This window comes from Myodes glareolus, chromosome X (assembly GCF_982192425.1).
Source record: "Myodes glareolus chromosome X, mMyoGla1.1, whole genome shotgun sequence".
NCBI classification, from domain to species: domain Eukaryota; kingdom Metazoa; phylum Chordata; class Mammalia; order Rodentia; family Cricetidae; genus Myodes; species Myodes glareolus.
This window is the reverse complement of record NC_142053.1, coordinates 32,049,119-32,070,313: the sequence shown is the minus strand read 5'-3', so window position 1 is coordinate 32,070,313 and position 21,195 is coordinate 32,049,119. Positions and strand designations below refer to the sequence as shown.

The window sequence follows — 21,195 nt, the reverse complement described above, 5'->3', positions numbered from 1 at the left end:
ATGATCTCTGGAAGTTTAACCCTGGGTACTTTACCTGGAAAAAGATTGAACCAAAGGGGAAAGGACCATGTCCCTGCCGGTGCCAGTGTTGCTGCATTGTTGCTGATAAAATTGTCGTCTTTGGGGATACCAGCCCCTCTCCTGAGGAAGGCCTGGGAGATGAATTTGACCTCATATATCTTTCTGACTTACATATCTTGGACTTTAGCTCTAGTATGAAGACTCTGCAAACTGGCCGTGATTCAGTATAACCTGGACCAGTCCTGTTTGCCCCACGATATCAGGTCGGAGCTCAATGCCATGACCACCACCAACACTATCAGCCTTCCCTTTGTAGCCAAAGGCTGAATGGGCTCCTGCTCCCCCTCAGGCAGCACTGGAGTATGTGGACAGTCGAGCCAGGCCTCGGTTCTGGTGTCAAAGACTCAAATTCGGTTGCAATAAATCTGACTGTTAAAATGAAATGGCCCAAAGCAGTCAGCATGGCCCCCAAAGACATACTTATGATTGCCAAGCATTGTGGCTGAATGGAAGTCCCTCCAATGTGCAGGGCTACCCTTTGTGCACACAAGGGTCCATGTCATGGTGGTAGTATCCAGCTTGTGAATGTCATTGGAAAAGCAGTCTGCCAGCTACTCATATTCCCCCAAAATGTACATGATCTTGCTCAAGACACAGGCTGAATGTCCATTCCAGGCCCCAGGAACTGTTGCTGACACTTGGGGTGTAGACCACTTGTGAGTATTGACATCAAAGGCATAGAGTACATTGCAGGCCGCTTCAGTGTCATTGTGCCCACCCCAAAGGAAGACGGTGTCATCGATGAGGACAGTTGAGTGTCCATACCGCATATAGGGCACAACAGGAGCCTGCCCACGGACAGCAGGCCCCACGTTGGGCACCAGGTAAAGGAGTAAATCACAAAACAATCTCACACCAATTTGGAATTATGATTAATAAAAGGGTTATTTATTTAAACGGAAAAACTTGCAGATCACTGTCCTACACAACAGTCCTCTGCATGACAAGGAAACGAGTCTGGTAGCCAGAAGTGGAGTCCAAAGCAAGAGAGAGAGCAAGGCTTCAGCTGCTTTTTCAAGCCAAAGAGACCACGCCCAAGTGGGCTGGTATCTTAAAGATTATTGGCTGAAGGAGCAGAAGGAACTCCTGCAGCAGTAACTAATGTTTTCGATTAAAAATCATTGCCTGCAATAAGTTGCAGAACATCCTGCAAAATGTAGTAAAACTATATGCCAAGGACAGTGTTTTTAATTTTTTTTATTTTTGAGAATATAAACACATAATTTTCTCTGTCCCTTTCTTCCAACTAAGTTCTCCAATATAACCCCTTGCTATATTTCAAATGCATGTCTTGCTTTTTTATTACTTTTATATACATATATGTACATATATTCTTATCCACATAAACACAACTTTCTCAGTGGGTACAATGTCACTTATATGTATACACATCTCTCTCTCTCTCTCTCTCTCTCTCTCTCTCTCTCCTATTATCTCTCTCTCTTCCTTTTTCTTTTTGACATATGTATCTCAGGCTGCCCTTGAATTTGTGATCCTTTTGACTTTGCCTCTTAAATGTTTAGAGATGTATACTACCAAACTTCCTAAGAAAACAGGGGTTTCTTTAGTTTTTAGCCAAATATTTGACTACTTTCTGCCCAAGGAGAAATTACCTAAGCACAGAAGGTGACTGGATAATGAAACAGGGAAATGTAGTAGCTATAAACTATAAGACAGAGTGATGGATTAAGTACAATGATCCATTGCCATTAGCCAGTGGATCTGGCAAGGCATAAGCAACTAAGAGTCTTTTGAAGAGCAGAGAGATAAGTTGAATAGAAATAGATCAATGCAAAGTTGGGCATTCAAGATAGTATATTTGAGCCTCCTGCCTGCCATCCCAGCTCCCATCCAGGGCCATAAAATTTCCCCAGCTCAGCTGCCTTGCCAGCTGGGCCTGGGCTGCAGGCGCATCCCGGCTGGAGGAAGTTGCTGGGTCTTAAAGGCCTCCCTGAGGACAGGTGGACCAGGGACCAGCTCAGCCACATTCCTGACCAGCAGGGGCCCTGACTTCTAGCAGAGGGCCATCAGAGGGGTGAGTTTCCTTCGGGCCGGGGCAGGGTCCTGGTGAGGAGGAGCTTGGGCGTTCCCTGACCCCATAGACGCCCAGGTCGCCCTGCAGTGCTGGCTACCCCCTCCCGCCTGCCATCCCAGCTCCCATCCAGGTACGAATTCCTATATTTCTCCCTTCCCCCTGGGGCCATAAAATTTCCCCAGCTCAGCTGCCTTGCAAGCTGGGCCTGCATTGTAAGCACATCCCGGAAAGAGGGAGTGCCTGTGCTTCAATAGCCTGCCTGAGGAAAGGTAGACATTCTGTCAGTGAAGTCCCTGCCCAAGAAGGGAACCTGACTCGGTAACAGAAGTTCCAATAGAGAACATTTGAAGTAAGAGATGGGCAGATGCCAAGGCAGGACCTCATCCAACAATCTGAAAAACAACATGAAAACACCAGATACCAAGGACCCTACAATAGAAGGACTTGAACACCTTAACCCAGAAGAAGTGGAAAAAAGTGCCATTATGAAAGCAATAGAGTCCCTAAAACAGGATATGAATAACTCCCTTAAAGAATTGGATGAGAAATATAACAAAAAGTTTGAAGAAATGAGTATAGAATTAGATGAGAAATATAACAAAAAGTTTGAAGAAATAAGTAAATCCGTGAATGAGACCCTGAGAAACCAAGAAAAAACAATCAAACAAGTAAAGGAAACAGTCCAAGAATTGAAAACTGAAATGGAGGCAATGAAGAAAACACAAACCGAGAACCGGCTGGATATGGAAAACCTAGGTAAACGAACGGAGACTACAGAATCAAGCATAACCAATAGAATACAAGAGATAGAAGAACGAATCTCAGATTCTGAAGATAGCATAGAGAAAATAAATGCTCTGGTCAAAGAAAATGGCAAATCCAACAAATTCTCTACACAAAACATTCAGGAAATCTGGGACACAATAAAAAAACCAAATCTAAGAATAATAGGGATTGAAGAAGGACAAGAACTGCAGATCAAAGGCCCAGAAAATATATTCAACAAAATTATAGAAGAAAACTTTCCCAACCGAAAGAACAATATTCCTATGAAGGTTCAAGAAGCATACAGAACACAGAATAGACTGGATCAGAAAAAAACATCCCCTCGCCATATAATAATCAAAACACAAAACATACATATTAAAGAAAAAATTTTAAGAGCTGCAAAGGAAAAAGGTCAAGTAACTTATAAAGGTAAACCTATCAGGCTTACACCGGATTTCTCTATGGAAACCATGAAAGCCAGAAGATCCTGGATAGAGGTACTGCAGAAACTAAGAGAACATGGATGCAGACCCAGACTACTATACCCAGCCAAGCTATCATTCACTATCAACGGAGAAAACAAAATATTCCAGGATAAAAACAAATTTAAACAATACGTAGCTACTAATCCAGCCTTACAGAGAATATTAGAAGGAAAATCACTACCAAAGGAATCCAACATTCCCAACACGGCCTACAATAACTTGAACATCTAGCGACCATTCACAAGCACAAATCAAAGAAGAAAAACACACACACTCTACTACCTAAAAAAAAAAAAATGACCGGAGTCAACAACCACTGGTCATTAATATCACTTAATATCAATGGACTCAATTCACCTATAAAGAGGCACAGACTTAGAGATTGGATACGAAAACAGGATCCAACATTCTGCTGTTTACAAGAAACACACCTCAACCACAAAGACAGACACCTACTCAGAGTAAAGGGTTGGGAAAAGGTTTTCCAAGCAAATGGACCTAAGAAACAAGCGGGTGTGGGCATTCTAATATCTAACAAAATCGACTTCAAACTAAAATCAATCAGAAGAAATGGAGATGGACATTTCATACTCATAACTGGAACAATTCATCGGGAGGAAGTCTCAATCCAGAATATCTATGCTCCTAATATAAAGGCACCCACATATGTAAAAGAAACTCTTCTAGAACTCAAGGCAGTCATCAAACCACACACACTAATAGTAGGAGACTTCAAAACTCCTCTCTCACCAATGGACAGGTCAATCAGACAGAAACCAAACAGAGAATTGAGAGATTTATTGGAGGTATTGAATCAAATGGACTTAACAGACATCTATAGAACACTCCACCCAAATAGGAAAGAATATACCTTTTTCTCTGCAGCTCATGGAACCTGCTCGAAAATTGACCACATACTCGGTAACAAAGCAAACTTCCACAGATACAAAAAAATATTAGTAACTACCTGTGTCTTGTCTGATCACCATGGACTAAAATTAGAATTCAACAACAATGCTTCCCCCAGGAAGCCAACAAACTCATGGAAGCTGAACAGTCAACTACTAAATCACCCCTGGGTCAAGGAAGAAATAAAGAAAGAAATTAAACTCTTCCTTGAATTTAATGAAAACAAAGACACAACATACTCAAACCTATGGGACACTATGAAAGCAGTGCTAAGAGGAAAGTTCATAGCACTCAGTGCCCAATTAAAGAAAGCAGAGAAAGCACACATTGGAGACTTAAAAGCACACTTGAAAGATCTAGAAAAAAAAAGAAGCTGATTCACCCAGGAGGTCTAGAAGACTGGAAATAATCAAACTGAGGGCTGAAATCAACAAAATAGAAACAGAGAAAACAATCCAAAGAATCAATGAATCAAAAAGCTGGTTCTTGGAGAAAATCAACAAGATTGACAAACCCCTATCCAAATTAATCAAACGGCAGAGAGAGAACATGCAAATTAATAAGATCAGAAATGAACAGGGGGACATAACCACAGACACAGAGGAAATTCAGAGAATCATTAGATCTTACTATGAAAGTTTATATGCCACAAAGTTGTAAAATGTAAAAGAAATGGACATTTTTTTAGGTAAGTACCATATACCAAAGTTTAACCAAGAACAAGCGAACAATCTAAATAGACCTATTAGTCCTGAAGAATTAGAAGCTGTTATCAAAAATCTCCCTACCAAAAAAAGCCCAGGACCAGATGGATTCAATGCAGAATTCTACCAGAACTTCCAGGAAGAGCTAATACCTATACTCCTTAACGTATTTCACAATATAGAAACAGAAGAGTCATTGCCTAACTCCTTTTATGAAGCTACAGTTACCCTAATAACAAAACCATACAAAGACACAACCAAGAAGGAGAATTACAGGCCAATCTCACTCATGAACATCGACGCGAAAATTCTCAATAAAATACTGGCAAACAGAATCCAAGAAAACATTAGAAAAATTATCCATTATGATGAAGTAGGCTTCATTCCAGAGATGCAGGGCTGGTTCAACATACGCAAATCTATCAATGTAATCCATCATATAAATAAACTGAAAGAAAAAAACCATATGATCATCTCACTAGATGCTGAAAAAGCATTTGACAAAATTCAACACCCATTTATGATAAAGGTGTTGGAGAGACTGGGGATACAAGGATCATACCTAAATATAATAAAAGCAATATACAACAAGCCGACAGCTAACATCAAACTGAATGGAGAGAAACTCAAAGCCTTTCCACTAAAATCAGGAACGCGACAAGGCTGTCCACTCTCTCCATACCTCTTGAATATAGTGCTTGAAGTTCTAGCAATAGCAATAAGACAACATAAGGAGATCAAGGGGATTCGAATTGGAAAGGAAGAAATTAAACTTTCGTTATTTGCAGACGATATGATAGTGTACATAAGTGACCCCAAAAACTCTACCAAAGAACTCCTACTGCTGATAAACACCTTTAGTAACGTGGCAGGATACAAAATCAACTCCAAAAAATCAGTGGCCCTCCTATACACAAAGGATAAAGAAGCAGAGAGGGAAATCAGAGAAACAACACCTTTCATGATAGCCACAAATAGCATAAAATATCTTGGGGTTACTCTAACCAAGGAAGTGAAAGACCTATTTGACAAAAACTTTAAGTCTTTGAAGAAAGAAATTGAGGAGGATGCCAGAAAATGGAACGACCTCCCCTGCTCTTGGTTTGGGAGAATCAACATAGTAAAAATGGCAATTCTACCAAAAGCAATCAATAGATTCAATGCAATTCCCATCAAAATCCCATCAAACTTCTTCACAGACCTTGAGAGAACAATAATCAAGTTTATATGGCAAAACAAAAAACCCAGGATAGCCAAAACAATCTTATACAATAAAAGAACTTCTGGAGGCATTACCATCCCTGACTTCAAACTCTATTACAGAGCTACGGTATTGAAAACAGCTTGGTATTGGCATAAGAACAGAGAAGTCGACCTATGGAATCGAATAGAAGACCCAGATATTAACCCACAAACTTATGAAGACCTAATTTTCGACAAGGGAGCTAAAGGTATACAATGGAAGAAGAAGAGCATCTTTAACAAATGGTGCTGGCATAACTGGATGTCAACCTGTAAAAAAATGAAAGTAGATCCATATCTATCACCATGCACAAAAATCAAGTCCAAATGAATTAAAGACATCAACATTAATCCGTCCACTTTGAACCTGATAGAAGAGAAAGTGGGAAGTAGTCTACAAGATATAGGCACAGGAGGCCTCTTCCTAAGTAGGACCCCAGTAGCACAGACAATAAGAGAAACAATGAAAAAATGGGATCTACTGAAACTGAGAAGCTTCTGTAAAGCAAAGGACACTGTCAGTAGGACAAAAAGGCTGCCTTCTGACTGGGAGAAGATCTTCACCAACCCCTCATCAGACAAAGGTCTGATCTCCAAAATATACAAAGAACTCAAGAAACTAGACACTAAAACTCTAATTAACCCAATTAAAAAATGGGGTACTGAACTTAACAGAGAATTCACAACAGATGAACTTCTAATGGACAGAAGACACTTAAGGTCATGCTCAACCTCCTTAGCGATCAGGGAAATGCAAATCAAAACCACTTTGAAATACCATCTTACACCTGTCAGAATAGCTAAAGTCAAAAACACCAATGATAGCCTATGCTGGAGAGGATGTGAAGTGAGGGGAACACTCATTCATTGTTGGTGGGAATGCAAACTCGTGCAGCCACTGTGGAAATCAGTGTGGTGGTTTCTCAGGAAACTGGGAGTCAACCTCCCTCAGAACCCAGCAATTCCACTCTTGGGAATATACCCTAGAGATTCCCTGACATACTACAAAAGCATTTGTTCTACTATGTTCATAGCAGCACTATTTGTAATAGCCAGAACCTGGAAACAGCCTAGGTGCCCCTCAATAGAAGAATGGTTAAAAAAGGTGTGGAACATATACACATTAAAGTTTTACTCAGCAGTAAAAAACAATGACATCTTGAATTTTGCATGCAAATGGATGGAAATAGAAAATGCTTTACTGAGTGAGGTAAGCCAGACCCAAAAAGAGGAACACGGTATGTATTCACTCATAAGTGGATTCTAACCATAATTAAAGGTCTTTGAGCCTATTATTCGTGATCCTAGAGAATCTAAATAAGAAGATGAACCTGATGAAGATTATTTAGCTATCCGCCAGGAGGTAGGAAATAGACAAGAGTCCCAGGTAACCTCGGGTGCATGGGGGGGGGGTCGATGGAAGGGGAGAGGGTTAGATAGAAGGGAGTAGGGGAGGAATGGGGAAAGCTCGGTGGCCTGGGATGGGGTCGGGAGGGAGGAAGGATGAATATGGGATCAGGGAAGAATATATTTCAACTAAGGGAGTCATTTTAGGGTTTACAGGAGACTTGATTATATATGGGATCCCAGGTCCAAGGAGAGATCCCCCAGATTGTTCTCTGGACAGAGGAGAGGGTGCCTGAACCGGCCGTGGCCCATAACCATACTGATGTATATTTTGCTTATCACCATAGATCCTTCATCTGGCGAAGGACGGCAATACAGACGGAGACCCACATTGGAGCACTGGACTGAGCCCCCCAAGGTCCAAATGAGGATCAGAAGGAGGAAGAACATGAAAAAGGAAATCAGGACTGCGAGGGATGCTATCACCCACTGATACAAGGGAACGGATCTAATGAGAGTTTACCAAGGTCAGTTGGACTGGTACTGAACGAGGACGTGATCTAACCAGATTCTCGGAATTTGGCCGGATTCTCTGAATGTGGCTGGCCCGAAGTCTTTCTGAAAAGCCTTTGACTATGATACTAGGACTTGTTTCCTCTGCATATACTGGATTTTGGGGATCCAGTCTGTTTGGATACTCACCTTCCTGGACCTGGAGGGAGGGGGGAGGAACTTGAACTTCCCACAGGGCAGGAAACCCTGACTGCCCTAAGGGACGAAGAGGGAGGAGGAGAGGAAGTGGGGGGAGTGGGAGGGTGTTGGGAAGAGGGGCGGAAATGGAAACTTTTATAATTTAATAAAATTTACTTTTAAAAAAAGATAGTATATTTGAACATTTATTTCCTGAATTTCATTTGCATTTTCAACTAAGCAAGCCTGCTTGCCTTCTGAATTTTTTTATAAATAGATCTACCATAGAAAATATATTCCAGAGCCTTGCATATAAAATTATATATGTACTTTTCTTAGCTTTTAATAGACAACATTGTGCCCATTCAAACTTTCAAGTCTGAATTAATACTATTGCCATAATGACTTCAGAATAAAAGATTTACAGATTATAGGTTACCTTATGACATTGATGAATATATTCTTGAAATAGTTCAAGAAAACCATCTGATTGTAAATCATAAAAAGTTCCATATCATCTTCATATTCATGAGTATGACTTGAACCAAAGTTTATTATTAAACGAATTCTATAAATCTGAGGTCAACTGAAAAATGGAAAATATGTTTTAATAGTGACATTGAATAACACCTTTTCTTATTTGTTCAGATATTCAGTTCCTGAGAGTTGAAATTATATGTTACCAAGAAATGATAAATATTATCACCAATAAATGAAAAGATTTTAATATAGGAACTCAGATTTTTAGGCCAAGGTTCCTATTCACCCAACAATAGCATCACTTTTTAACTATCATGCATGTTCATTTCCTGTTACTCCAGCAAAATGTTTAAGATTTTCAACTTATCATGAAAAAGAGTTATTTTGGCTCACAGGTTCAGTGATCACAGTGAACGATTATGTGTCTTTACTGATTTTAATCTGTGGAACAATTGTTCATTATTGGAGTTGGAAATGCTGGAGGAAGCTTATTCACCCCCATTAAGTCAGGAAGCAAACTGTGAGGAAAAGGACAGGGCTCAGTGTCAATATGTCCATCAAGAGCATATACAAGTTACTTGTATTTCTCCCAATAGGTACCACCCTTAAAGATTTAATACCCTCCAAGTTATACCACAGTCTGGCAATGTATGTGCCTTTGTAATACAATTAAAGTCCAAAGAATAGAGAAGCCTTATAATATAATCAATAATGGTGATATTTATGTATTTCAAGTGGACACCGTAAATATAAAAATTCCCTTCATTCCTGGTCATAGTTCTTTCCCATAAATTCCAGTGTAATTAAGAAATAATAAAGAACTCAAGTTGAATTAACTGACTTTATAAAAAGAATAGTTTAAAAGAACTTCTACATTAGCTATTTGTAAACCATATAACATTTCTCACATTAGCTTTGAAATCTGCTTGGTACAGCTTATTTCAACATGCCTTTTGTTAATTAAAAAAAACCACAAAAATAGAACAGCAGCAGTTTTTCAATAATTGTAAGTCATTTTAAATCATCACTTTTCTTCAATATTCTGAATGTATCTTTTACTTATTCAGAAATAGTTTGAACATTGGGTTTAAATTTACCCAGTAGTCTGGAAACAGTGTGCTCTCAGAATATTCCTCAGCTTTGGATATGAAGGCATTGTCTCTTGTGGAAAAGAAAGGCCCAAAATAATCAACATGGTAGTGAAATATATGAATATATGTAAAACATAGGTCAAGAATAGCATTGTGAATTTGAGAATAACCGTTGTTAAATCTACCTTAAAGAAAGGAGACTTAACACAACGCCTCTTTGGATGAACAAGTTGAAACACTCATTGTCTCCTAATAGTGCAGGGTCCAATGAGAACTTTTTACTATATGGTTCATATAAGGGACTGGGAAATAAATTATTGACTGATAAACAGAAATAATAAAGTATTCATTAATTTTTAAGCATTCCAAAATGCTAAAATTATATATAATATTGTTGCACCCCAGAAAAGGATGTAGCGTATGAAAAATTTAATATGGTGCATAACAGTAGTATATGTTTCAAATCAGGCTACTTGGCTTTGTGTATTTTTAGGATGCTTATAAAGAGTTCATCAAGGACAAAACAGGTCATTTCAGGTGGTTATTGAAAAGAAGACTAAATTTCTTCATGTTAACTGCATTTAGACTGATAAAAAATATATCATGATAAGTCATTGAGTATATAATGTACTGAAAATTTTTCCTGAATGTGTTATCAAAAATAAAAATGTCAACACTCTTTAAAAAATAATTTGACAATAAACAGAAAGGGACATCAGGAAGCTACTATTTAGTGAAGATTGATTCGATTTATAGATTGAGCATCATTTGACAACAGTATGTGGAAGAACTTAAAGAAATAGGTTAGTTGGAAATGAGTGGGTAGAAAATAAATCATGTAAATTATATAAATAATTTTCTTACTTCAGTAATAGTTTCAGTGGTGAATAAGAATTATAGGATATTAAAAATCCTGATATGGACTTGGATCAGGGGACATCAGTGTGATGATCTCTATCCTTGTGTTTTCTCAATTTGAAAAATGGGAGCACTACAGAAGAGAAAATACTAGATTAATCACTTTAAAATTCTACCAAAAATTCAAGCAATGAAAGAAAAACATCTATTGCCAGAATAAGAAATGTGGCAAGCTACAGAGTTCTTAATTAATATTTATAGGAGAAGATAGTAGAGACAGAACTTTGACATGAAAGTTATAAATTGCTTGCTTTGGCTACGATAAGTATGACTAGGCCCAGAGGCCTGTTTATATTAGCCTATAAGAATGACAAAATATCCAAACAAAAGTCTTTGTCTGACATCTGTAATTGTAGCATTGGAATAAGGAGATGGGAAGGTCCCTGTAAGGTTGGCATTCATCAAGTCTCAGTAAAATTGCAAGTTCAGGTGCATTGAGAAATCCTGTTTCAAATAGCACTGTGGGTGGAAAGCTGTAGAGGATATACCTGACCTCTGTATTTGGCCTCCGTATGAACATGCATACAAGAGTGTTCATAAATATTTTGCATTTTGACACAACAAATCAATGAATTATTTTCAATATATCTCACTTATACGTGCCTAAAATGACTTGGAGAGTAGACTCAACTACTCAAATCAGTCCTACTGTCTGCAAGTGGTTACTCAAATTTTATTCACTAGGTTGAAGATGATCTTGAGTGAGTAGGGAGATCACTCAGTGATAAAGTGCTTGCCACACAATTATAGTGAGCTGAATTTGTGTAATTAACCCCAAGAAAAGAAGTTAAACATGATGGCATCTTTAATCCTAGCATCAGGACATGGAGACAAGATGGTCTTGGATGTCTTGAGGGTCATCATATCTAGCTGAAATGGCAACTTTCAGGCCCTGTCTCAAAAACTATGGTAGAAAACTCTAGAGGATGGCACCTTGTTACAACATATTATACATACATTTCTAATCTTGTTCAAGTAATTGTATCTATACAGCTCATGTAACAATGTAATGCAACTTTCTAGTCCTTGAAAATTATTATTATCAACTGTTGAGGATAGTAAAGAAATAAAAGTTAGTAGTTAATCAACTAGTATAATCAAATTTGTGTCACATTAGGTATGTTTTCAAGGTCAAACAAAGATATAATTTAGATATATAGGTCATCTTCAAACACTTCAGAGATCTACAGAATATGGCATGTAAGATGCTTTGGTAACTTATGTTCTTCTTTTTTATGACAATGATTCATGTCTACTCTTGGTAGCACCAATCTACTTCAGAGAAGATAATGGGCATTGAAGATACTCTACATGGAGTTTACTTTCTTTGCCACTGGGCAAGAAAATGCCCCTGCCTTGACTGCTGACATTATGCTGTCCTAATTAAACAAGAAGGACACAAAACATCCTGCTTTACAGAAAAGTTTATAGAGTATGCTAGGCCTGTAGGCTGAAGATGGATGCCCTGAAGTTGCAGAGGAACTTTGGGTGACTGTCCAGGCAGCTAGCCGTTTCTGTCATTACTCATTTTTGGAAGTTGCTTGCTTGCTCTTTCTGCTTACTCAGTTAATATTATTTCCTTCTTGGATCTCTGAGGTGTTTGAAGATTAGATAGCTATAGCTATAGTTTCCCAGATAAAGAAAGCAAGATATGATAGAAAGTAAATTTGATATAAGACTTTGGACTCACCAAGATAGGATAAGTATAAAATTTTTTTTTCTGAATTTGTCAAATGCAAATGGCCTAGACATTGTTGATGTAGTTTTTCCTGTATATATTGCATATGGTCATTTTACTTATTGTATATAGCTTTCTTATATTAGTTATAGCCTTTTTTATTTCAGACAAAAGGGAAATGTAGTGGCATTTCAATTGTATTTCAATAAATAAAGACAGCCTTCAGATCTGAGAGTAACCACAATGACATGCACCTTTAATTCCAATAGCTACACTACTTGCCATAGAAATAGGGTAATGCATGCCTTTAATCACAGTGGTACATGATTTTAATCCCAGCCCTAGAGAGGATTATAAAATGGGAGGAAACAGCTCTCAAACCACAGTCTCATTCTGAGATCCTTGAGGCAAGATCACCATTTCAGACTGAGGTTGAGGTAAGAGCCAGTAGTTGATTGTTTTGCTTTTCAGATGTTCAAGTTGAACCTCAAGTTCTAACCTAGAGTTTTTTGTTAATCATGCTTCAGTACCTGGCCTTAACTTTTGGCCTCCACATGTACTTCCTTACCACCACACATGTATACAAATAAAAACTCCCAGGAGAAGAAGTCCTAAATATTTAAACCCTTGACACCATGTTCCCTAGTATTATTTCTAGATGAGCCTCAAATAAATTGTATAAGTTTTAATGGTTCCCAGGACCTACAATAGATTAGCTAAAATTTTTAAAAAGAAGCACATGTGCTCTAGAACAATATGCACTGCTAACAACAATAATAAAACTTATCACATTCAAAGACCTTTGAACACATTAAAGAATACAAGTGTGTGTATGTCTGTAATGTAATATCTAATCTGTGGTACCATCTTTTTTTCATATCCTTATTTAATTCTGGTAAATGCATCTCCATGGTTGGTATAAGTTCCTCCAAACTTTGTGTGCTGGATTATTGATCCCCAGTTTGATGGTGTTAGGTCATTGAGGACACTGCTCTCAGGGTAGATTACTAGAGCTTATGGATGACCTCAATTCCCTCCAGGGAGAGTTAATTGTTATAGTGAGAGGGCTCCCAGACTCTGAATCCCTTTGGCTTCTTGTTTTGCCATTTGATTTGATCTTTTCTATTGACCTCTGTTCCCACCATGATTCTTCATGCTGAGCTATAATATAACAAGAAGGCCCTCAGCAGTGTCAAGAAGATGCTGATGCCATGTTCCTGAATCTCTGAGACCACAAACTAAATAAAGCTCTTCTTTTAGTGTATCTAGCTCCAAGGTTGTTTTATATAATAGAAAAAGGACTCATAATTATTTCAAAATAGGTTTCAGTATGTACTATAATACAAGAAAAAATTGTATTCTAAAACTTATTATTTAAATGTCCCAAAGATATTTCCAGATTTGAACAGTTTTTCATGTTTTAATATTTTTGTTGTTGTTGTTGTTTATTTTGGTTTGTTTTTGTTTTTTGAGACAATGTTTCTCTGTGTAGAACAGGCTAGCTTCAAATTCACAAATATCTACCTGCTTCTGTCTCCCAAGTGCTGGCATTAAAGGTGTGTGCTGCAGCTGCCTGGACAATTCTTGTTTCTCATCTCAGTTAAATTAGTTATTGACTAAATGGTGAATACTATTTTTACAAAAATGAATGCTGCTGTGAAACATGCAAACAGCGAAAGAACATCAACATTATTTGAAATGTTCCTTTTACAATTTGCAGAACAGCTTATTTCAGTGTTTTCTTAAGTAATTTTTAATTAAAAACCTTGTGTGTGTATGTTCTCCAAAGACCTTATAAAAGCCTGTCCCTCTACCCATTCCCCTGCTGTTTCTGCTCTCAGTTGGAGGAAACTGCTATTACGGATTTTTCCCTAATAAATCTCTTGTGTGAGATTTGTTATGTGGTGTGTCTTTCTGGAATTCCTTGTTTCCTGAATGTCAAGATACCCTTGCACCAGAAAAACCCTTACACTGATACTGTGATTCTTATAGGTTCTCTTAGTGTCTGTTATTCCTCTCAAGTCTGAGCTGCACTGGAACCCTATCTCTCATCTACAATTTACCCATAACAGACTAACCTTCTAGCACACCAGTCTCTGACCATTCCCTCCATCAGTGGTAATTCAGTAAGTTTCCCCTTCACGTGGTATAAATGTTTCCCTGAATATAAAAACCTGACCATTGAATACTTCTCTGATACTCTTGGAGGTAGAGGTATCCCAGTCATGGTCTTTAAGACAACTGATAGCTCTTTTCACTGATTGTGATAGCTAGTCATAGGTGAACTTGATACAAGCTAGACTTATCCAAAATGATGGTATCCCAGTTGAGAAAATACCTCTCTAATATCAAGCTGTAAGGCATTTTTAAATTAGCAATTAATAGGGGAGGACCTAGCTCATTGTGGGTGGTATATTTCTGGACTGATGGTACTGGGTTCTATAACAAAGCAGATTGAGCAAGCCATTGAAAGCAAGCCAGTAAGCAGCACGCCTCCATGGTTTATGCACTAATCCCTGCCTCCAATTTACTGCCCTGCTTGAGTTCCTGTCCTGACTTCCTTCAGTGAGAAATAGCAATGTGGTTGTGTAAGCCAAACAATCCCTTTCCTCCTCAGTTTTCTTTTTGGTAATGGTGTTTTGTTGTAGCAATAGAAACCCTAACTAAGACAATGTTCTTGTCACCAGCCCTAGCTGGTTGTACTGGCAGCCATGATCTTTTTGTAGCTATGGCTGTCCCTCTTCATGTTGAACCTAATCCCCTCCCAACCTGCAATACTGCAGCTTCATTATGCCAGATTCAGCTATTGTGACCCTTTCCTGCCTTCTTCATTTTTTTTCACCTCCCCATTTATCTTCTTGAACACTTCATGGTGCTACTTTTCTCTTCAAATTGTATATTTTGTGTTTTATTTGCGCAGATTGCTCGTTTTCATTATAAATCTGTGTAAGAGTAACCACTAATAGCCCCAAAATATAATCAATATTGGGCTATTTTGAGATTTTTGTTTGCCAGTTGAATTAATCCCAAACTCTTCCTTTTTGTTTTAGGCCAGCCCTAATTAAATGTTTTTCTTTATAAAGGTTCAGTGAACATGGTATCTTTTCACAGCAATAAAACCCTAAGATACTGAAATACCTTTTCCATTGCAAGTCTCCCACGTACAAATCTGAGTATAGAATATCCAAAACCCCTCTATAGCCAAATATTATCCCCTTCCCATCATCCAACTACAAAACCCTTTCACTCATGCCCAGCAAAAAAAAGAGAGATGTGACCCACTCACCTGGTTCTGGTTGCTTGGAAAGTTTTGTCTGTCTATTCTGTATGTACCAATAATTCTCTATTTTCTTATATGTCCAGAAATTGTATGACAAACATGAAGTCAGGACAGAAGAGGGTCAGGCTCAGTTGAATGTATGAATGATGGTTGCCACTACATGTTATTCAGACTTATCTTTTTTAAGCATGTGAGCCTTCTGTATTCTGTGTTTATTTATCTATATTTATTTATTTATTAAAAATTTCCACCTCCTCCCCTTCTCCCATTTCCCTCCCCCTCTCCCCATCTCTCCTCCCTCTCCAGTCCTAAGAGCAGTCAGGGTTCCTTACGCTGTGGGAAGTCCAAGGTTCTTCCCCTTCCATCCAGGTCTAGGAAGGTGAGCATCCAAACAGACTAGGCTCTCACTAGGCTGCCACTGCCAGCTGCCAGTCACCACTGCTAATACCACTATCCATAGCAGCTTTGATGGACAAGTCTAAGAATTCATCTCTAGGATTTCTGGTCACCAGATTCACTTTAGCAGGAATTCGAATGTCTTTTGAGTGTAGATAATATTGAAGTTGTTTTATGCTAGTCTACTTTATTGGAATTATATTTATTATTTATATGAAATTAATTTCATATAAATAATATTTATATTTATATTATTTATATGAAATTCCGGAGTTGTGTTATGGCTCCAACTTTTCTAGAACTAAGCATGTTTAAATGTTTCCTCCAAAATCTCTGTCATGAGTCATAATACTTGGGTCCATCTCTCACAACTCAAATGGACGTTAGATAAGTACAGCTTAAGTTTCACCTATCTGCCTATTCCTAAGGGTCTGATCCCTCTCTCCACTGGTATTGGGATTCTTCTCCTTCCCCAACTACTAGGACTATGAACCTGAAATTTCCAAATGCATGATTTTTCCTTTAAGTTCCTAAACTTTAACTTCTGTCACTAGTCTTTATCTGTTTCAGCGGATTTCCTTGCCTGACAGGCACCATCCAGGAATCAGCTGAGGACTACAATCTTCTCCAAAAGGACTTGCTGAAAGCTTATGGGAACCAGTCCAGCAGTATGATTGTTCCCTGTCTCTTCATCTGGGTCAGTGAACTAAACATTTCTGACCAGCATTACAGCCTTCCTAGGTCATGAAGACAATGTCCTAATTTTACCATGAAGTAGTTATGGAAGAAATTGCGTTGTTTCTTATCATTTACATAATACTAGAATTTTTAGTCAAAAGGAAACTTCCTGGCATAGGGGACAAGGAATTGTACCTACTAAAACTAAATAGATGCAAATCTGTTAATAGGTAGGTTCATTAGTTAAAATGGTTCTACAACATAATGTGGCATTTGATATGCTTTATGTAGGATAAGGAGGTTATTGTGCAGCTTTAAGAAAAAAAAGCCTTGTTTCTATGCAAACCACTTGAAAACCATTAGAGAAAATGGGTCATAAATAGATCTACTAACAGCAGAGTTTGCCTCTTCCTCACAGAGAAATGTTGCTTCTGTGTTCATCAGTTGAACAGTAACACAACACACATCTAATTAACCAAGATGAGGAACCTATTGGCAGACCAAAGATAACAGCAAAGTCCAACTTAGTGAACCATTGAATTTTATTGGAATGTTTACAGGAATGTAGGGAAGAGGTTACTTAAAGGAGAAGAAACAGATCAAGAACGTCTATATCACCAAAACCCATCACAACATAGCTGACATCTCACAAAAGCTTAAAACCTGAAGCACACTGGAAAGCCTGCAAGCAGTTCAACAGCTTGTCTTAAAAGTGGCTTTCAGCTACAGTTATTTTTTACTTTTGAAAGGAAGAGGTCTACTGACTCTGGTCAGTTTCAGGGACCTGATGTTATATTGAGTTATCTCCCTTCTGTCTTAAAGCCCACCCACACCAGATGGAATGTTTTAGTCTTGGAGGAAACTGTTGCGCAGAATTCTTTACTTTAAGGTGTTCCCAAGATACCAATGTCAACTGGTTACATTCATGCAACAGAAGTCATTTGGTTATCTTCAAAAGCCTAAATGCATAGGAATAAATGAATAAGTAAATAAAGAAATACATAAATAAACAAACAAATGAATAAGAATAAATAGAAAGGGACTTTGCCTTATACATTTTCTAAACCCACCAACATGAAGGAAACTGGTTAGTGGGAGTAGGAGTTAAATTGAGTGGGAGATACTTTCCAGTAGAAAGTTGAAATTGGGCAAGTTCTTTCTCTATAGTTTCAGATTTCTCATCTGTAAAAGGAGTGGGTTGAATTGATGAATATTAAGCTCTTTCCAGCTATCAAATTCCATGATTCATTCAATGATTCATTTACTTCCAGACCCCCATCAACACTATATATATGCATATATAAACATTATAGTATTTATAAACTCATTTTTAAAAAATAAATTCAAGCCTTCAAAATCGAAGGAATACAAGATTGGAGAGATTCTAAAAAGCATTCCCAAGGTCACCTAGTGAATTACTAAACAAAGATTGGGACCATTTGTTCCATGACACATAAAACAATGTGGGAATTTTTTTTTTTTTAGCAACAGTTCTGTAGTCAGTTGCCATTTGTTGGGTTGTTGAAGTATGGTGTTAGAAGATGAATATCTTTTTCTTAAAATGCATCACACATGAATGAGCAGCACCACACCATAACAAACAATGTCATAAGACATTGTGATTATGTTGTAGCCTTCGCTAGTTAATGAAAGTAGAACATCTTCCCTAAAATTATTCAACTGTATGTTCCCTTCTTCCTGGATCATTTCTTTCAAGTGAGGGGCACCTTTACTGTATTTAACAGTCTAGTGCTTTTCTTCTTCCTCATAATTGCTAACACTCATCACTTTGTACAGTTCTTCCAGAAGGAAGTATGAATTAACTATTGATAACAGTTGACATTATGTGCAACATGACTACTTTCAAAAGGCTGCATCGATGGCTGAGAGGAAACTAGTAAAGGTTCTTGAGTTGGTTCTATTCCGTAAGTTGTTAATTAGGTATAAAAGTTGAAAAATAAATGCATGTTGATGATTTCATGCCTAAAGGGGCTCTACTTTGTCTTAGGAAAAATTTAAGCTCTGTATGTAAGAGATTATTACATTTTTTTTTTGCTAAAAGTAGCTGACTTTCTAGGTAATTAATTCTATCTTCAACTAAAAATTTTGCTAAGGGGGGCAGAGTGAACTGTAATGCAGAGACATGCTGTCATTAGGAATAATTTCCTCTTTAATTTAAAACTTTATTGTCATTGTCACAGTGTATATGTTTGCTACTACTCATGTAAGAGGACCAATTTGCTTACTATCAAATTTCAAGAGTTAATAATAATAGGGAAAGAAGATATATTATTGAGAGTGATCACTAGTTCTTAGTTGCTCCTTAATATTGCAATGGGTCCTGCTCAGAAAACAAGAGCCTGTATATTCCAATGTCCTGTGTGCATGAGGATTTGCTACTGATCAATCTTATTTTTTTGCTTATCAAATTTAAGGTACCAGACCTTATACTGAGGTCTTTAATCCATTTGGAGTTTATATTTGTGTAGGGTTACAGATTATTGATCTTCTACATGTAGCTGTCCAGTTTAATGAGCATTAATTGTTGAAAATGTTGCATTTTTCCAATATGTTATTAGCCTCTTTTATAAAAAAATCAGATAGGAGTGTCAGCTTATTGATTGGCACAATTTCTCTTCCTTTGAACAGTGTATCTTATTTTATGGCACTACTATTTTATTTTGGTACTATAGCTCTTTTGTATAATCTCAAATCTAGACTACTGATACCCTCAACAGGTCCTTTATTAGTCTAGGTTATTTTATATATCTTTTTTTGTGAAATTTATAATTGTTTTGCACATGTTTTTGTGAATAACTATGGTGTGTTTTATGATTATTACATTGAATCTGTACATTGCATTTTGTATTATGGTTATTTTCACAATATTAGTCCTAAATCTCCATGAGTTTGGATGGTCTTCCAATCTTCCAGTATTTTCTTCAATTTCACTTTTTTTCATTGTCTTAAAGTATTTTTTGTACAAGTCTCTCATTTTTCACTTCCTTGGATAGATTCTTTCAAAGATTTTCTTTTTTTTCTTTTATGTCATTGTGAAAGAATGTTTCCTTGATTTCCTTTTTAGTATGTTTGTCACTTGACTATAGAAAGGCTACTGATTTTGAGTATTACTTTTTTATTTTGAATATGTTTATTAATTGTAGGAATTTCCTGGTACAGTCTTTAGTTTCATGTGTATGCAATCATACAATCTTCAAAAAAGGATATTTGAATTGTTTTCCTATTTGAATGTCCTTTATCCCCTACACTTACCTAATTGCTGTAACTAAGACTGCAAGAACCATACTGAACAGGAAGGGGGAGAATGAATATCTGTATCTTTTTCCTGATTTGGAGTTGGCAATCCCTGGTGAGCAGCTGTGGTGCTTAGATAGGCTGAATGGGCATGGTACTGAAAGGAAGTGTGAGTACCCTATCTGAATCTCTGGGCCACATATGGTGGCGAGAATGTCTCTGGTAGGAATTGGACTTGGATATGAGTCTCAAAGGGAAGAGAAGAGGGTCTAGGAGGGCAGGAGTTCTTGAACAAGCAGACTTAGTGCTTGGGCTACCTAAATTGAGGGGAGCAGGGATGGTGGGTACAGATTTTTCTTCCTTCCTCTTTTCCTAATGATAGCCATTCCTACAGAATCTCAGTGAAGTTTTATTTGCATGTTTCAGATGTCTAACAATGTTGAACATTATTTCTTGTATCCATTAGTCATCTTTACTTAATCTTTCCGGAAATAATCTGTTCATTTCTGACGAGGAATTCCCTTCTGTATGCTGTGAATATGTTTTATTAACATTGATAAATCAAGGACTTGCTTTGTCCTATGGCAGGGCAGAATAAAGCTAAGAGGGAAAACTAAACTGAATGCAAGGAGAAAGGCAGAATCAGGGATGTCATGTAGCTGCCAAAGGAGAAAGACTCGGGACCTTGCCAGTAAGCCACAGCCTCATGGTAATACAAAGATTAATAGAAATGGGTTAATTTAAGATGTAAGAGTTAGTTAATAAGAAGCCTGCATTAGTAGACTGAACAGTGTTGAAATTAATATAGTTTCTGTGTGATTATTTGAGTCTGGGTGGCCGGAAAATGAATACGCACTCTCTGATTAACACATTTCATTTGCACTTGGGTTTTAAATTTTATATTGTATTCTACATATGTATAATTGGCACAGATTTTTTTCCTATTCCTTCAATTGTCTCTTCATTCGCTATCATTTTCTTTGCTGCAAAGAGACTTTGTTCATGAAATCCTGTTTGTTTGTACTTGGAATTAATTCTTGAGCTGTTGGAGAACTTTCCAAAAAGCCCTCGCCTATGCCTGTGTCTTGAGTGTTTCCCTTGTTTTTTCCTAGCAGTTAGATGGAAATAGATGGAATAGTATAATACAAATGTAACCCC

The 21,195-nt window shown here is 37.5% G+C and overlaps 1 pseudogene; it reads right to left on the bottom strand.

The window, feature by feature from the left end:
• Nucleotides 1–210: 210 nt before the first annotated feature.
• On the bottom strand, nt 211–20,087 carry LOC125403691 (kelch domain-containing protein 3 pseudogene; annotated as a pseudogene).
• Nucleotides 20,088–21,195: the final 1,108 nt, after the last annotated feature.